The sequence below is a fragment of the Helianthus annuus genome, chromosome 8, assembly GCF_002127325.2.
Source record: "Helianthus annuus cultivar XRQ/B chromosome 8, HanXRQr2.0-SUNRISE, whole genome shotgun sequence".
NCBI lineage: Eukaryota > Viridiplantae > Streptophyta > Magnoliopsida > Asterales > Asteraceae > Helianthus > Helianthus annuus.
Window position 1 is genome coordinate 63,677,018 of NC_035440.2, and position 19,018 is coordinate 63,696,035.

The window sequence follows — 19,018 nt, forward strand, 5'->3', positions numbered from 1 at the left end:
CGATTAGTTAAATGAACGAACATGAACAAAGGTCTCGTTCGTTCAATTGTGTTCGTGAACGTTCGGTAAGGTGTTCGTGAACATTCGTTCATTTGCGTTCGTTTATGTTCGTATGTTCGTGTTTTAATTAAATATTTTTATACTTTCATATATTTTATCTATACTTTTTATACTATTAAACTTTTATTTATATCCTTACCTTAACATTAAACTAGTAAACCCTCTTTGACCTTGTTTATGCACCATTTCCCTTTTTTTTTCTCCGACGAATATGATCTACCTCCGTTCCACAATAAGGGATTCAAGCTCTAGTGCTACTCTCTGGGCCATCCACCTTTATCCTTCATCGCGTTCGCCAAATTTATTTGTGTTCGCTTGTGTTCGTGAACCGTTCGTGAACATGCTCATTTCCTTAATGAACGAACACGAACATAAAATCTCGTTCGGTAAGTGTTCATGAACCGTTCGTGAACACATTTATTTCCTTAACGAACGAACACGAACAAGGCCTCGTTCGTGTTCGTTCGGTTCATTTACAGCCCTAGTGGTGGAGCAGTTGTTGATGGCTAGAACGGAAGAGGCGGTGGTGGAACGGTTGTTAGAGATGCTGATAAAGGAGTTGGGGTGGGGTCCTTCTTATTTGTCCCTGAGACAAAAAATTCCCATATTGCCCCCGAGACCCCTTCTTACTTGTGATGAAATCCAAATTTAACATGTTAAACACAAAATTAATTTTCATATTTGCGACCGCTTTACACGGTTGCAACTTTTGATATATTTCTAGTATTTGCGACCGTCTAAACTTGTCGCAATTTTTTTATATTTCTCGTATCTGCGACCGCTTTAATAGGTCGCAACTTTTTTTTTTGTTCTCTCTATTTGCGACTGCTTTAGAAGGTCGCAACTTTTGTCTTTCTATATATTTCTCGTATTTGCGATCGCTTTAAACGGTTGGAACTTTTACGTTTTTATTTTCTTGCAAAATTTGCGATCGTTTTGCGACCAAATCTGAGTTGGTCTTTAATTTTGCGACTATTTTGATTTTGATCGCAAACCGGTCGCTAATTTTGCGACCACTTTATGTAGGTCGCAAATTTTGGTCGCAATTACCTAGTTTTCTAATAGTGGAGAGAGAAGAAAGCATAGTGATAGGAAATCTGTTGAGTGAGAAAAAAGTAAGTGCAATGAATATGGTAATATTTGTGCAATATTAGATTGTACAAAAGTGAACTTGTGCAATAAAATATTGTACAAAATTGAACAGTAGTGTAGTGAAGGAAAGAAAAATCTAATACTAATAAAAAAAGTATGATTAATGCCACATGGCATTCTTATACTAAAACAAGAGCAACTTAATGTCATATGGCATTCTTTCATTCAATTTACTACTACTATTATTATTAATTAATTAATTAATACAAAACAATAAAAAAAATCCTTAACAACTTAATACTAACAAATACTTAGATAATGATTATTTACTTTTGACTTATCTAAAATATATAGTCAATTATTAGTAACTCTGCTTATAATAAACAATTTCAAATAATGTCAATGTGATAATATCTTCTTATTCTTTAAAATGATTCTTATACTATATGTTTAAAACATCTATTAAATAAATTATAATTTTATATTATAATAATAAAAATGGTAAAGAATGGGTTAATCCGATATTTGAAAACCGGTTTACTTCCGTACTTTGAAAACATTTTTAATGTTATTAGACTCGTGTAATAAACGGGTTTAAGGATAGAATATCTTCATAATAATTTTGAAGCAAGTCTATACTAACCAGATGTCTTAAATGAAGTTACATTTATAGGCTTGCCAAACCATTGATAATTACCAAAGTCTAGTGTTCCAGTGACGTTATCAAGAAATATTGATCGAAAGAATGGTTTATGTAATGGAACTCGACTACAGATTCTATCACTGGGTGACCAGGTTATTGAGACGCTCATATTATCCGGAACTAATACTTGCACTTGAACGTTTATCCCTAGATTTCGTTTAATACCGCGAAATAGAAGGATTCCATTTAAATTGAAAAGAAGAAAGTTTTCTCTCGCTTTATGTTTTGTCATGACGATAAATAAAAGTATAGAACAATTTCTAAGTAAAGTTGGTGTGTTTGTCAAAGAATCGGTTTTTACACATGACAAATTATTGCGTCATCTATGGTAAAAAAATCACTTATGTAAATTTTTGAAGAGAATATAAATTTAAATAATTTATAAAGTTATATTCTTAAACCCGTATAGTACACGGGTCTAATAATCTAGTTGTAAATTAATATAGAGGGAATTACGTTTTATCTAATTAGTTACTTAACATTGCTTTAACTAAAACAAAACAAATTAATTTTTTTAGAAATATTCCACTCATGACATTAATTAATAAACTGTAAAAAAATAAAGCATTTGCTCCTTTACCAATTATTTTTTATTTAATTAGTTACCTACCATTGCTTTAACTAAAACAAAACAAAATTAAATTGCAGAATTTATATATATTTTTTTATTTATTTCTAACCAAGTTAGTGTTACTATGTAACGTGTATAACAAAGTAAAAAACACATCACATCACGTGTGAGCACCACATGTTAATATCATCATTGTATCACATGTAACGAAGTAACAAACGTGATGTTGTCGCCGCAACGCGCAACATGGGCTAAAATCTCGTCTATCTTATTATGAAATGTCGGTGGCATTTCCCAGTTTAGTCCCTCCTTCTAATTGCCTTTGTCATTTCCTATCCAAAGCTTATTATACTTGGTATTTCATGTTGAAAAGAATGTAAATACTTCACAATGGGGAGCATCTGTAGGAATTTGCAGAGTTATTTTGTTTGTGGCCTAGTTATTTGTCATTTCCTATCCAAAGCTTATTATACTTGGTATTTCATGTTGAAAAGAATGTAAATACTTCACAATGGGGAGCATCTGTAGGAATTTGCAGACTTATTTTGTTTGTGGCCTACTATAACTAGTATATATAGTTTTCCAAGGATAATAATAGTAATTTCAATTTTAAAATAATATATAATTTTTTAATATTTTATTATATTAATATATTTTTTAATATTTATTTTTAACTTTTAATATATTTTAATTTTTTCTATTTACTTTTAGCTTTTAACGTATTTTTATTTTTTCTTTTCTAAAACCATATTTTCTTTATAATTTATTTTGTTTTCCATAATATTTTCTTCTTTTTTTAAATTTACCTTTACGTTATCAATTAATTTGATATTTCTTTAATAAATTATGTTCGTTAATTTTTTAAAAAAAAACTGAAGTATACTTGAGCTTACTTTTTACCCTCGATTAATATAAGTTTTGTTATATTCAAAAATAAAGTATTTATTTTCTATCGTAAAATGATACGATGATAAACTGAACAGATTTTAACGGTTTGGCTTTCTAAACAACATTCTACATTTTTCAAATAACGTTTGTTTTACATTATCGTTTGCTCTGTTTGGCCGCAACGCGCGACCGAAAAAAAACCTTGTTCTACTTAAAATTACTAGGCTTTGGTTATCCACCCCCCCCCCCAATTTTGTCTGTACATCCCGAAACCCTATAGAAATCGTATAGGGCAATACGGTTCCTCTAGGTCCAAGCTTATTGAGCTATACGTTTCCTATAGGTGTAGTTCAAGTAGAGACTTTTTAGACATTAATCGGCCAATGATTGAGAGACTAGAGGAATCGTATAAGGCCATACGCTCCCTAGAGGAGTTTTTTAAAGAGCAACATATAGTTCTTAGCATCTTTTTGGAGGTTTTTTTAAATTAAGTAGGTTTTTTGTTATAAAATGATCTTGGTTTTTTTTTGTTATATATTTTATAAAAAAACGTATTGAAATTAAGCAATCCAAATAAACTAAACATATCCATACATTAATATAACTCCATCTAGATATGGCCAAGTGGAAAAGGATATAATAAAGCTGTGCGATAGAAATTATGATTTTAATCAGGCGACTGCTGAGATCACGGAGGAAGGTGAATTGAGGATCTCTTATCCTATTGTATATGGAGAAGCAGTGAAGAGACCCATGTGTATGCAGCTGAAACTTAAGCAGATGGATGATTGATTCCTTTGTCATGTGTAATAATTTATTTCAAAGACTGCATGGTGCTTCATTCGTGCTCTAAAATTTCGCAGCGAACTTGTGTTAAGAGTTCCAACCCTGTCAAAATGTTTAGCTGTTGTTATTTAGCATATTAATATTTTAGAATTAAATTTGATCAAAACAGTATATATCATTGCTATTAAAGAAAAACGAAAGAAGCTACGAAACAAAAACGAAAGAAGCTATGAAACGAAAACGAATCGATATAGGTCGTCTCCGGATCGTCGTCGAAACAATATACATCATTGCTATGAAACAAAAACGAAAGAAGCAATCGTACCCGACGAATCGCGAATCTGATCATCAAAGGTTGAAGGTCGTCGTTGCCGCTGTTCATATCCTCTAGGGTTTTGGGAGGAATGAAACATCGGTAGGTTATAATAGGTGTAAAATGGATAAGGTTGAGGTTTTTTTGTTTATAAAATAGTTAAAACTAGTATATTACAACTACAGGGACTGTTTGTGTAATAAATAAAACTTAAAAACTAACTTCAGTTAAAAAAAATTAACGGAAGTTCATTGAGTACCAACATGTTGATAGGTAGGATTATTATATACCAATTCTGTAGGCTGGATTATTATTTACCAACTGGTTAAAGGTTGGTTTATTAAATACCAATTTTCCTTTATTTTATAAATTCCAGCTAATATAAATAATATCCACATAAGCATTAAAAAGAAAATAAGAAATAAAAGAAAAACATAAAAGTAACCTGATGATGACCTACTAATTACACAGTATTAGAATACAAAATTAAAGTTTAATAATGACTTTAGAGAGACAAAAAAAAAAGTTTGGATGACTTAATTGAGACACTTGACAAACTTTCCAGAAATAAGAAATAAAAGAAAAACAGGTAACCTGATGATGACATGGTAATTACACAGTATTAGAATACAAAATTAAAGTTTAATGACTTTAGAGAGACAACAAAAAGTTTGGATAACTTAATTGAGACACTTGACAAACTTTATTACATTTTAGTGGAATTTTCCCTTATTCTAATTATTATTTACATTTTTAATCAACTATAAACCTGAAAACTATTTTGAGAAAAATTATCGTTGCAGGTTAAATCTTGACGAAGAACGGGAGTGAGATGTAAGCGGTGATATTTTTTGTTTTCAATTTGAACACATTGACCTTGAAACACTTTGAAGGGATAGAGACCAAAAATAAACGAATTAAATCACTTCTCTGAATGTTAACCTTATTCATAAATTAAGCTATTTTTAGTCTTTTAGGTTTCTCTCGATCTTTATGATTGCAACCTTTCTATCTTGGGTCCTTTCCTAAAACAGCCATTATATTATATATTATATCTATCTTATTATGTAAAAAAAATAAAGCATGTGCTCCTTTACCAACGAGTGTTTAAGACCCGCGCGTTGCGGCAGTACCGGTAAACCGAACAAAAGAATATGTAAAAACGTTGAGCCGCACACACGCTTTGCGACGTTTTCACTTGCAAACGCAAAAATGGAATTTTAAAAATATTAAAGATTCAAGTATGGTGAATCTTGGAAGTAAATGTGTTTTTTAACTGCGAATAACTACATTTTGTTGTATTCAACATCAAACTCTCTCATGATTATCATTCATGAAGAACTTTATGTACCTGCATTTCATTATTAATAGTTTCTTGACATTTACACCCACAGATTTGAATTACCACATACTCAGTATAAAAATATTATTTATTTACTTCCTATAACAAAAGAAAAGTAGTATTGAGAAAAAGGAAGATGAGACTTGAAATTTGAAAGTAAAGTAGTATTGAGAAAAAGGAAGATGAGACTTGAAATTTGAAAGTAACTCTTTACTGTTTTTTGGTTGAATGGCCAATGGAAATTCTATTCCAACCAATAAAGTCATCTAGTCATCACAGCCACACAACACAACCACCACTCTCCGCCACCACCATCGGCTGACAACCACGCCATCAGCACCAAGCCACCACTACCACAACAGTGCAACACTGATCTGACTATCGACAACCACTCGTCGTCCGCCACAGCTAATGGAAGAGCTATCTGGTCTTGTTCCACCTTCGCTAGATCGGAAGCACCGCCTCCCGCCTAAACCCTAGCGCGTCTCCTTTTCTCAAATCAAGATTTAGGTTGTGACTCGAGAGGGAGGGCGGTGCCTGAAAACCAACAGTCACCACAATGTACCACCATCGCTATTAGGGGAGATGTATGGACAGTCAACACAATGTACAGCCACACTATCGTTGGATTCGGTTACAGGTGTAGAGAAGATTGAAGACATAGAGGCAGAGGGAGCACTACTAGAAACTAGGTTTTTCCGACGGCAATTTTGGTCGCAAACCAGTCGCAATTGCCCTGCTGCGACTGTTTTCCGACCGGAACTGCGATCGGAAAATCACCCGTCGCAATTGCTCTACTCCGACTAACTTGCGACTGCTGCTATCTTTTGCGACTCGGGTTTTGCGACTTTGATAATGGTCACAAATATTGCGACTGCTCTTGGTTTTGTGGGACTTTGGTTGTGACGGTCTTGATGCGACCGTATTCCGACCGCCTACCTTTTACAAGCTGCGATCGTTTTCCGACCGCATGCCTTTTACAAATTGCGACCATTTTGCAACTGCTTGCCTTTTTGAAAAACTGCGACCGTTTTTGCGGTCGCAACTTTTATTAATTATAAGCCATTTTCTATTTTAACAGCAGCAAACATATTCTATATAACATTACAGCGTAATAGAGTCATTAAAATCTGAACTAAGCATCCCATTCATCAAAGAGATTGAATTTTAATTTTATTCCAATTCTAATTAACAACAGGTCAGCAGCAAAAAAAAAAAAAAAACACATCTGATTCTCCATCTCTATATTCTTTTTTTTTTCATAACTGGTCATGTTGATTTGGTGAGACGGCATTCATATGTTCGTTTGAAATTATATGCTCTTGGCGCTGTGAAGCCGGCGGCTCCTGGACTTGTTTCGCATCCCCATTCTCATTGGTCCCTGCGGTTGAGTTCTTAATCTTTAACACATCAAGCGTTTCCACGTACTTCTGAACCCTTTTCACCTAAAAATATCGATAGAACAACGTTAACATAATCATGTTACTAAGTATGCTAAAACTTTAAGTGACAAACATACCTGCATTTTTCTCTGTAGTTTTACATCTCCATCCGCGGTAATTCCATCCAATTTAAGTAGTTGGTTCATCAATAACTCGATCAGATTTAACAATGTCTTCTCCGCTACTTTCCCTCCTTTTGAGATAACCGATTCAAGCGCAGATACCTACCCGCATTTAAATTCACAAACATTAGTGTCTTAACTGATAACCAAAAAAATGGAAGGGAGAACAAAATGACAATACAAAAAAGGCGAAAACTAGATCTTTTTATAAAGGCATATTGCAACGAAAAAGATAAAGCTAACCAACTAATAACAATGATAAAACATTAATAACTATCCTAATATTCAAATCAGAGACACACAATGATAATAAACTCTTCTAAGAATAAGAATTATGATTCTTGTAACGATGTACCTGGCCAGCAAGTTTATCGACTTCCAAGCTAATCGGATATTAATTTAGTGGCTTTCTCCATCTGCGCATTCTTTCGCATCTCGATATACCTCTTTTCTTGGCTAATCGGGTCTTCCACCAACACCATTTTCAACCGATCCTTCACACCGACAACATCCAGATACGTTTTGGAGCCCCTTTCTTTATCTTTGTACATCAGTTTCTGATCCTCATGGTGTAGTCCTGTCGGCCCCGATAACATCTTCTTCAATTCCCCTGCATCACACAAAACCAAAATTAAAAAAAAAAACATAAAAAATCCATATTCAAAAAAGAATAAATTAATTACCAAATGTAGCTTGAGAACTAATATTGATCTCATAGTATATGGACCCGAATTTGACCCGAACCCAAATAGTTGGTTGCATGATATGTGGAATGTTGGCGTTGTTGAATGTTGATACAAAACTAAAGTGGCATGCTCTTTTAAAGTGGTAGCTTTATCCCCAAAGTGTTAGATTTATTTAAAAGATTTGACAAATAGTCCTTTTGTTTATTTAAAGAAAAAAGAAGTAACAAAATTGTCAATATAATTGTGTAGAAAGATGACGATTTTTTGAGCATTTACCTGTAGTTACAATGAGCACCAGCCCCAGTAACATTGAGCACCAGCCCCGTTCGAGTCGCCCTGTTCAAGATTTCATCTTTAATACGCGATACATACATAGTTAACATGATTAAAACTAAAAAAATTAAAACATAACTGACCGGGATCAGCTTAAGGTCACATGAAACTACCACTCCAGCAACCTAGGTAATCCTCAGAACAAAACAAAAGCTCGATGTTAGAATTTCAAGATTCTTAACCACAGTATGTATCGAGAAAACAAAAACAAACAGTTCATCGCCTGCAAATACCACAAGAATGTAACAAGCCACATAGTTCATCACATACGAAGATGCCTACAGGCTATAACAGGGCCCAACTTGAAATTCCCACTGTGTACCAACAAAGTGGAGTTTTATATGGTTACAAATGGGAAAAGGAGAGTAGGGTTCGGATCAAAACGGGACTAAATAACCTGACCGGGCATAACTTAGCCATGGAACCTCTTCGACTTCTGATTGCTGAAGATCTCGGCAGCAGCACAAGTCTTGTTAGTCAGGATTGGCTCACCAGCTAAGCATCACACAAAATCAATCCCGAGCACTCTCGGGGCACCCCCACTGACCATAAGATTCAATCACTAACCTAAAATATTCTCATTTCCAATTGAACATAGTGCTTATCTGATAGTATATTGCTTACATATCAATATCAACATATATGTTATATGTTAGAAACGAAAGGCCGTACGATAGTGTCTTGAGGACCTTCCATACTTGACCAGAGTCAGTATTTTGTTCTGCTTCCATATTATCAGCTCACCACCTACATCTATAAGAGTTTAAACCGTGTATTTGTCTCTCTATTAATGAAAATAAATTATCACCAAATCAACTTAATAACTCGTACCAACAGCACCAGAAGCAAGATACTCTCCTGCATGTTCCAGATGGATGAAAATAAATTATCATCAAATCTCCTCCACAGGCCATTGGATCAGCTGCCTCCCACTTCCGTCCAACCAGACGGCCCTCGGAAACGACTGCAAAACAAACATATCATACATAAACGACATCGTTTTTAGCTCCGATCATCGCCCGATCAATGCATAGTAAAAAGTGTGGTAGATGTGTTTGGTTTATTAACTTTAAAAAAAGTGAAACAATATCTGCTGGTCCGATCGTGCACACCAGCTTCGTCCCCCGCGTGCTCCTGAACCCGTTCTCCTTCAGCTCCGCCCGTCACCGCATCCACCTCGATCGAACCCGCAGAAACTGAAACCCCGTTTTGCTTTTTAAAACCACGCTGAATGCTAAAATTCATACAAATGTACACATATAATTCTAGGAATTTGATCATTGTCTAAACAGAAAAAGAGAATGGTGGGTTCGACCCACCATAAGATCCATTAGCGGATCATGAAATAGTGCAGGTGATACACCAAATGTCATAACCATGAAAAGAATTCTAACAAAACTAAAAGCAAACAGCCAAGCAGTTATAATAACTTGAGCAATCTTCAACAATCTATAGGTTGTTAAAAAAAGAAAAAGAAAAGCATAGAAAAGCTTCCCTTTTGAGGCATGTGCCATTGCAAGGCCAATCCAATCCATTGACAGATGACAATCATGAGCTCATATGCCACTCATAATCCATTGAAATCAAGTATTCTCTGGATGGATCTTCATGTAAATGATTGTACACAAACAGTCCAGCTTGGGTCACAACTGTACAGTAGTTGTATCAAAGCATTTCAACTTTTATGACTCGTATATGTACACAAACAAAACCTTTGGATTTAACAAGCAAGTTTCCCCCTAAAACTGCTTCAAGCCTTTGACTAAACTAGCTAACTTCAGCATGAGAGCACTTCTGGTCATTGACCTTGCATTCCTCAGTCATCAAAACTAACAACAAAGTAATAATTCTAGCAATCTATAATCTAAATCTACATTTTTCACATTTCAAAACTTCATATATAGATTTTGCATAAACCTATAGACTATAGTGAATGATACCAGTTGCATATACTTCCATGAGTTGACTAACAGTGATTTACTATCTCCTAGTTGACCAAATACTCTTAGAAGCCAGAAACTTCATATTTCAACTTTCAATCATATGATTGAAAATATCTTCCTAATGGCTAATTCACTAAGAATATGATTGTAAACTCCAAATGTTTCAAAATTCATCACTAATCAAAATCAACACGTTCCAGTACAAAAGTTCATCAAACTCCCAATAGATCAGATTTCAAATCGATTCCTTCAAAATCCCCAAACACTAGCCCTAGAAAGACAAATAACAAATTACCTTGTTGTCTCCTGTTGATTTCTTTTGAAATAAATTGACATTCAATATCTAAAAACCAAAAAACAAACAATTAAGTAAAGTTGCTGCTCATGGAATTCAAACTGAATGGAAATATGAATTAACTAGGGTTTAAGAAGAACCTAAACAGTGATAGTTGGAGACAAATAGTTGAAATTATCAGTGAGATAGAAACAATTGCTTCCAAATTGCACACATAAATAGTTTTTTAGAGAATTAATTTTAGCAAACCCTAATTGATCGAATCAGTAATCAAATTAACAAGAACCGAGGTCGAATTCGACCTTGACTGGTACAAGAGAAGATGAAATTGATAGAATCGAGAATCATACCTTGAAATTAATAGAATCAAGTCAGACCTTGTGGAAACCGTCGGAGTTCTGCGTCACTGTTTTCCGATCAGTATGTTTCATTTGCAAAATCGTTTTCCGGTGGAGATGTTCGAGCTCGAAAGCTTCAACATTTTCCGATCATTGATCATTGCCGGTGGAGAGAGCGGTGGAGATGTCGCGTCCGGTGGAGATGAGGTTGATCATTGCCGGTGGAGAAAGCGGTGTGAGGGGACGAGGATGGGGAGTCTGGTGGAGTTCTGAGTGTGAGGGTTTAATCAGCTATTCGATTAATACCTTTTTACTTTTCATGATTTAGTACTTTTGCCATCAATTTGCCACCAAAAATAACCATATACGATTCACGTGAGAAATTATTACTTAATTTCTTACCGTTCATTTTGGTAGCAGAATTTGGTGGCAAGTGCCTTTTTTTAGTAGCATGAAGAGAGAGAAAGAGGAGAGAGAGAGAGAGGCGTCTCGCTAGAGTGTGTTCTAAGAAAAGTTGAAGGAGATGCCATTAAATCAAGTGGTGGTCGATAGGGCTGTACACAAACCGAACGTTCAGCGAACAGTTTGTGAATCGTTCGGCAGGAAGTTCGTTTATGTTCGTTCGTTTAATAAACAAAGGAACATGAACAATAAAATCCGTTATCGATTAGTTAAATGAACGAACATGAACAAAGGTCTCGTTCGTTCAATTGTGTTCGTGAACGTTCGGTAAGGTGTTCGTGAACATTCGTTCATTCGCGTTCGTTTATGTTCGTATGTTCATGTTTTAATTAAATATTTTTATACTTTCATATATTTTATCTATACTTTTTATACTATTAAACTTTTATTTATATCCTTACCTTAACATTAAACTAGTAAACCCTCTTTGACCTTGTTTATGCACCATTTCCCTTTTTTTTTCTCCGACGAATATGATCTACCTCCGTTCCACAATAAGGGATTCAAGCTCTAGTGCTACTCTCTGGGCCATCCACCTTTATCCTTCATCGCGTTCGCCAAATTTATTTGTGTTCGCTTGTGTTCGTGAACCGTTCGTGAACATGCTCATTTCCTTAATGAACGAACACGAACATAAAATCTCGTTCGGTAAGTGTTCATGAACCGTTCGTGAACACATTTATTTCCTTAACGAACGAACACGAACAAGGCCTCGTTCGTGTTCGTTCGGTTCGTTTACAGCCCTAGTGGTGGAGCAGTTGTTGATGGCTAGAACGGAAGAGGCGGTGGTGGAGCGGTTGTTAGAGATGCTGATAAAGGAGTTGGGGTGGGGTCCTTCTTATTTGTCCCTGAGACAAAAAATTCCCATATTGCCCCCGAGACCCCTTCTTACTTGTGATGAAATCCAAATTTAACATGTTAAACACAAAATTAATTTTCATATTTGCGACCGCTTTACACGGTTGCAACTTTTGATATATTTCTAGTATTTGCGACCGTCTAAACTTGTCGCAATTTTTTTATATTTCTCGTATCTGCGACCGCTTTAATAGGTCGCAACTTTTTTTTTTGTTCTCTCTATTTGCGACTGCTTTAGAAGGTCGCAACTTTTGTCTTTCTATATATTTCTCGTATTTGCGATCGCTTTAAACGGTTGGAACTTTTGCGTTTTTATTTTCTTGCAAAATTTGCGATCGTTTTGCGACCAAATCTGAGTTGGTCTTTAATTTTGCGACTATTTTGATTTTGATCGCAAACCGGTCGCTAATTTTGCGACCACTTTATGTAGGTCGCAAATTTTGGTCGCAATTACCTAGTTTTCTAATAGTGGAGAGAGAAGAAAGCATAGTGATAGGAAATCTGTTGAGTGAGAAAAAAGTAAGTGCAATGAATATGGTAATATTTGTGCAATATTAGATTGTACAAAAGTGAACTTGTGCAATAAAATATTGTACAAAATTGAACAGTAGTGTAGTGAAGGAAAGAAAAATCTAATACTAATAAAAAAAGTATGATTAATGCCACATGGCATTCTTATACTAAAACAAGAGCAACTTAATGTCATATGGCATTCTTTCATTCAATTTACTACTACTATTATTATTAATTAATTAATTAATACAAAACAATAAAAAAAATCCTTAACAACTTAATACTAACAAATACTTAGATAATGATTATTTACTTTTGACTTATCTAAAATATATAGTCAATTATTAGTAACTCTGCTTATAATAAACAATTTCAAATAATGTCAATGTGATAATATCTTCTTATTCTTTAAAATGATTCTTATACTATATGTTTAAAACATCTATTAAATAAATTATAATTTTATATTATAATAATAAAAATGGTAAAGAATGGGTTAATCCGATATTTGAAAACCGGTTTACTTCCGTACTTTGAAAACATTTTTAATGTTATTAGACTCGTGTAATAAACGGGTTTAAGGATAGAATATCTTCATAATAATTTTGAAGCAAGTCTATACTCACCAGATGTCTTAAATGAAGTTACATTTATAGGCTTGCCAAACCATTGATAATTACCAAAGTCTAGTGTTCCAGTGACGTTATCAAGAAATATTGATCGAAAGAATGGTTTATGTAATGGAACTCGACTACAGATTCTATCACTGGGTGACCAGGTTATTGAGACGCTCATATTATCCGGAACTAATACTTGCACTTGAACGTTTATCCCTAGATTTCGTTTAATACCGCGAAATAGAAGGATTCCATTTAAATTGAAAAGAAGAAAGTTTTCTCTCGCTTTATGTTTTGTCATGACGATAAATAAAAGTATAGAACAATTTCTAAGTAAAGTTGGTGTGTTTGTCAAAGAATCGGTTTTTACACATGACAAATTATTGCGTCATCTATGGTAAAAAAATCACTTATGTAAATTTTTGAAGAGAATATAAATTTAAATAATTTATAAAGTTATATTCTTAAACCCGTATAGTACACGGGTCTAATAATCTAGTTGTAAATTAATACAGAGGGAATTACGTTTTATCTAATTAGTTACTTAACATTGCTTTAACTAAAACAAAACAAATTAATTTTTTTAGAAATATTCCACTTATGACATTAATTAATAAACTGTAAAAAAATAAAGCATTTGCTCCTTTACCAATTACTTTTTATTTAATTAGTTACCTACCATTGCTTTAACTAAAACAAAACAAAATTAAATTGCAGAATTTATATATATTTTTTTATTTATTTCTAACCAAGTTAGTGTTACTATGTAACGTGTATAACAAAGTAAAAAACACATCACATCACGTGTGAGCACCACATGTTAATATCATCATTGTATCACATGTAACGAAGTAACAAACGTGATGTTGTCGCCGCAACGCGCAACATGGGCTAAAATCTCGTCTATCTTATTATGAAATGTCGGTGGCATTTCCCAGTTTAGTCCCTCCTTCTAATTGCCTTTGTCATTTCCTATCCAAAGCTTATTATACTTGGTATTTCATGTTGAAAAGAATGTAAATACTTCACAATGGGGAGCATCTGTAGGAATTTGCAAAGTTATTTTGTTTGTGGCCTAGTTATTTGTCATTTCCTATCCAAAGCTTATTATACTTGGTATTTCATGTTGAAAAGAATGTAAATACTTCACAATGGGGAGCATCTGTAGGAATTTGCAGACTTATTTTGTTTGTGGCCTACTATAACTAGTATATATAGTTTTCCAAGGATAATAATAGTAATTTCAAATTTTAAAATAATATATAATTTTTTAATATTTTATTATATTAATATATTTTTTAATATTTATTTTTAACTTTTAATATATTTTAATTTTTTCTATTTACTTTTAGCTTTTAACGTATTTTTATTTTTTCTTTTCTAAAACCATATTTTCTTTATAATTTATTTTGTTTTCCATAATATTTTCTTCTTTTTTTAAATTTACCTTTACGTTATCAATTAATTTGATATTCCTTTAATAAATTATGTTCGTTAATTTTTAAAAAAAAAAACTGAAGTATACTTGAGCTTACTTTTTACCCTCGATTAATATAAGTTTTGTTATATTCAAAAATAAAGTATTTATTTTCTATCGTAAAATGATACGATGATAAACTGAACAGATTTTAACGGTTTGGCTTTCTAAACAACATTCTACATTTTTCAAATAACGTTTGTTTTACATTATCGTTTGCTCTGTTTGGCCGCAACGCGCGACTGAAAAAAAACCTTGTTCTACTTAAAATTACTAGGCTTTGGTTATCCACACCCCCCCCCCAATTTTGTCTGTACATCCCGAAACCCTATAGAAATCGTATAGGGCAATACGGTTCCTCTAGGTCCAAGCTTATTGAGCTATACGTTTCCTATAGGTGTAGTTCAAGTAGAGACTTTTTAGACATTAATCGGCCAATGATTGAGAGACTAGAGGAATCGTATAAGGCCATACGCTCCCTAGAGGAGTTTTTTAAAGAGCAACATATAGTTCTTAGCATCTTTTTGGAGGTTTTTTTAAATTAAGTAGGTTTTTTGTTATAAAATGATCTTGGTTTTTTTTTGTTATATATTTTATAAAAAAACGTATTGAAATTAAGCAATCCAAACAAACTAAACATATCCATACATTATAACTTATCAAAACAAACATATCCAAACTAAAAAAAATGTTACAAATATTGAAAATTAAATTGTTCATACATAAAAGCATAAATGGTAAATTGTTCATACATCAAAACATAAAAATAAATTGTTCGCACAGTACTGCATCACATAAAAACAACAAGAACCACTATCGTAATCAATCCTCGTCAGACTCCGCGAGCTACTCCTCCGTAAAGTTCACGCCTAGTAAAGGGTGACGGGTTGTGACGCGTACAGGACATGCCGGGAGCGAATAAAAAAATTAACCAAATACTCATTACATAACATTAAATTTCTCGTAGAAAATAAAATAAAACCTGCATGGAAAGGTCGAACAGAGGAACCGACTGAGAAAATTGCGGCATGGAAAGGTCGGGCTAAGTATAGGACGGGTCAGAAGCCTATAAGAACTTAAACAAAATACCCATTACATACATAACGAGTCACGAATCTCCAAGGATCGGACCTCCTCGACCCTGGTGTATGGACCGTCACCGATGGTGGGCCACCAGGCAATCAACTCATCTACGGGCATACGATTGATAGTCGTGGTTTACATATCCTGAACTAACTCCGCTTTTATAAAAACATTACAATGAAATATATAACTCAATAGATCATCTGGAAGTGGCACTTGCACCATATCGAATGTGGATGCAACTGTCGTATGCTGGATTGTTGGCTGCTAAAAAATTCAGTGTGTTAATCCAACATTTCAGTAATGGTTGTAATCAAACATACTTCCCCATGTTTGATGGTCCAACGATTTACCATGACCATACCACCATGTCGATTGCTTTTGTCAAAACGAACCACTTCATCCTCCTTAAGTTAACCAGTGATTGTCCAATGCCTCCACCGAATGGACTTTGGAGTCTATACGGAACTCCCGAATCTAAAGAATGGGAGACACTATACGCACCTCGTATTCAACAAGGTAAGACGTTAATGGCAAATAACAAAAGTCACATAACGAGTACATAAACGTGTTTGATTAATCATAACATTAGTTATTGTATTATTTAGTGTTCTCCTTACTAAAATTATTTAATCATTGTATTATCAGGTGTAAAAAAATGATTGCTCATATTATTTTTTACTTAAAAAATATAATTTTCATCAAAATATTAACTTATTATTGTTAAATTATAATTTATAGTAAATTACAAGTTTTGTCTTTTATGTTGATAACAAGTTTTGTCCTATACTATATTATAAACTATGAGTGAAGGGCATTTAAAGATATGAAAAAATAAGAACTTTTTGCCTTTTAATTTAAAGATATACCCCTAATGAGGGTAAATTGGTCTTTTAAACACTAATTATATTTTATCCCCCCATCTTATTACACTTAAATCCTTGAATTTTAACAAAATTATGGATAATTAGGTAATGCTTACACCTTCCCTCCTGCACTATAATTCTTTTATGTATTATCGTCATATCTTTTAAACTATGACGTTATAAAAACATTGGAAGGTACCATGATGACTTGCTCATTTTTGTCGACGTTTCGATGTTTGTCGTGTTCAATATTAATGTGCGAATTAAAATATACAAGTAGATGATACCTTAGTGTACAAGTGATCATTGCAAAGAAGTAGAATAAGTAAATCAATAAACTTATGTAATCCTTTTAAGAATAAATTTACTGGTTCTACTTATATCGAATAATCCTATCATATTTGTATTTGATTATATACTATAAACTATAAAATGTATCATAGTGTAGAAACTATAAAATGTATTATAGCATAGATTCAATGACTAAATATTAATTATATTATAAAACTACAAAACCTATGTGAATATTTCAATTTTGTACAAATATTATTTGACAAACTAAAAATGACTAGATATATATACTATTTATTAACATGAGTTTAACTCACTTTAGAATTAGTTTTCCGTCACATGTTGATATAGATTTACAGCAAATCTTCTACGAAAAATGGTGGCAAAAAATTAAGTGAGAAACAATTTTTAAAATTTAAAACGTATAATGCTTTACCCTATAAATTTATATTATATATAATGTGCATATTGGAGATGCAGGATTGGTCATTTGTAACTTTTTAAAAGGTGCAAGACTCTGAAGCATGTTGTACAATGCACAAAAATATTGAAAGTTTCATTGGTACAATGTCTTATTAGGGTTTCTCGACATTTCAAATGAGCGGGATTTAGGCAACTACAAATTCAAATTTTCAAAAACCTTGGTATCCTCTTTTCAAATTTTGAATTCCCCCCATTGTATTTGAAAACTAATCTACTTCCATTTCATTCTATCTGTGTTCAATAAGATGGACGTTTTCCGAATATAACTCCTCCGATCAAAATGATAGATGGTTTAGCTTCAACATCAAAAGCTCTAGACCTCATTTCCATCTCCTCTTTATTTGTCTATCCTTGGATGGTTAAAAAGTCTAGGTTTTGATGTCAATAAACGCTTGATTTTGAGATCCATATACAAAGATCCAAGTTGATTTGAGATCACCATTCTCTCTCTAAACCTACGAATCCGGTTCACTTCATCTTCGAGTTTTGTTGAATCTGTCTATGTGTAACAATATTTATCTTGATATTCTAATGTTAGTTATGCACCTTGCTTTTTATATATATTCTCCTATTATAACATCACTTCTAAGAAGTACAAATCAGGTGGTTAAACCTCAGAATAGTTTTAAATCTCAACATAAGGTTAAGTATATTGCTACAACCCTTCAAATGAAAATAAGTTTCCAAAATGTTATACATCAAAATGCAAGTTTTAAAGTTTAAAGTTTTGATCACTATATCACCCCAAGGAGGCGGTATATAATGAGCAAATCCTCCAAAAGTTGGTATGGAGTTACGACTCTTTCTTTCTTGACATGAAATCCCCGCATAGTCCACTAAATGCCTGAAATACATGCAAGTTTAAAAATGTCAACAAAAGTTGGTGAATTCATGTGTTTTAGTTGTATCAGATGAATCTTAAAAACGTGAGATGCATTTGTATAAAAATCCGGTATGTTAAAGCGTTAATGAAATTTGTAGGATCGTGTTCGGCCCTGTTTGAGTCGATCAGAAGAATTCCTATCCAAATCAAGAGGCGGAAACTAATGATTTGGTGCTATTTCAGTCACATTCACTTTAATATTGCTGTTGTATTAATCAATAACATGAGTACACGTTTTGACAGCACTTCGGCAGCACTTCGTGGCTCACCGGAAGAAAACACCTCAACTATGTGTTTAGGTTCGCTTGAATGTCCACCATATATAGCCACCAGGTTCTGCTTATACGGACATGACCGTATAAGCGAACCTATATCAGTGCCATATAAGCGGATCTACAACCTGACATATAAGCGAACCTAATTTAACTTTGACATATAAGCGAACCTAACTTGTGACACATAAGCGAACCTATACAATCTCAAGTTTCTAGGATTTCGTGCCATATCTAAACTATCCAACTCTACGACTCGATGTAAGACGTAGTCGACAGACGTAAGTGCACCAACAAAC

The 19,018-nt window shown here is 33.4% G+C and overlaps 1 long non-coding RNA gene and 1 pseudogene across 1 annotated transcript; both read right to left on the reverse strand.

The window, feature by feature from the left end:
• Positions 1-7,014: 7,014 nt before the first annotated feature.
• On the reverse strand, positions 7,015-8,379 carry LOC110872953 (annotated as a pseudogene).
• Positions 8,380-8,933: 554 nt separating this feature from the next.
• Positions 8,934-9,356, reverse strand: LOC110872954. The gene is made up of 2 exons (XR_002554802.2): positions 9,170-9,356; positions 8,934-9,085 (listed from the first exon to the last, which is right to left on the reverse strand). It is a non-coding gene; the product is annotated as an uncharacterized LOC110872954 (long non-coding RNA).
• Positions 9,357-19,018: the final 9,662 nt, after the last annotated feature.